The following is a 935-nucleotide window of genomic DNA, read 5'->3' on the forward strand; positions in this document are numbered from 1 at the left end:
ATGAGTCCGAGGAAGGTGCTGGATAGTCCGAGGAAGGTGCTGGAGAGCGGATTCAAGGCGCGGCTGACCGCTGGAAGCTCCAGGCTGGTTCCTGGAAGATGGGAGGCCGACTTTGGCAGAGCATGAGTCCGAGGAAGGTGCTGGAGAGCGGATTCAAGGCGCGGCTGACCGCTGGAAGCTCCAGGCTGGTTCCTGAAGATGGGAGGCCGACTTTGCAGAGCATGAGTCCGAGGAAAGGTGCTGGAGAGCGGATTCAAGGCGCGGCTGACCGGCTGGAAGCTCCAGGCTGGTTCCTGGAAGATGGGAGGCCGACTTTGGCAGAGCATGAGTCCGAGGAAGGTGCTGGAGAGCGGATTCAAGGCTCGCTGTCCGCTAGGAGCTCCAGGCTGGTTCTTTGAAGATGTGAGGCCGGCCTTGGAGGAGAGTGTGTCCGAGATAGGTGCTGGAGAGCGGATTCAAGGCGCGGCTGACCGCTGGAAGCTCCAGGCTGGTTCCTGGAAGATGGGAGGCCGACTTTGGCAGAGCATGAGTCCGAGGAAGGTGCTGGAGAGCGGATTCAAGGCGCGGCTGACCGCTGGAAGCTCCAGGCTGGTTCCTGGAAGATGGGAGGCCGACTTTGGCAGAGCATGAGTCCGAGGAAGGTGCTGGAGAGCGGATTCAAGGCTCGGCTGTCGCTGGGAGCTCCAGGCTGGTTCTTGAAGATGTGAGGCCGGCCTGGAGGAGATGAGTCCGAGGAAGGTGCTGGAGAGCGGATTCAAGGTGCGGCTGACCGCTGGAAGCTCCAGGCTGGTTCTTTGAAGATGTGAGGCCGGCCTGGAGGAGAGTGTGTCCGAGATAGGTGCTGGAGAGCGGATTCAAGGCGCGGCTGACCGCTGGAAGCTCCAGGCTGGTTCCTGGAAGATGGGAGGCCGACTTTGGCAGAGGCATGAGTCGAG

This window comes from Odontesthes bonariensis, unplaced genomic scaffold (genome assembly GCF_027942865.1).
Source record: "Odontesthes bonariensis isolate fOdoBon6 unplaced genomic scaffold, fOdoBon6.hap1 scaffold_191, whole genome shotgun sequence".
Classification (NCBI taxonomy): domain Eukaryota; kingdom Metazoa; phylum Chordata; class Actinopteri; order Atheriniformes; family Atherinopsidae; genus Odontesthes; species Odontesthes bonariensis.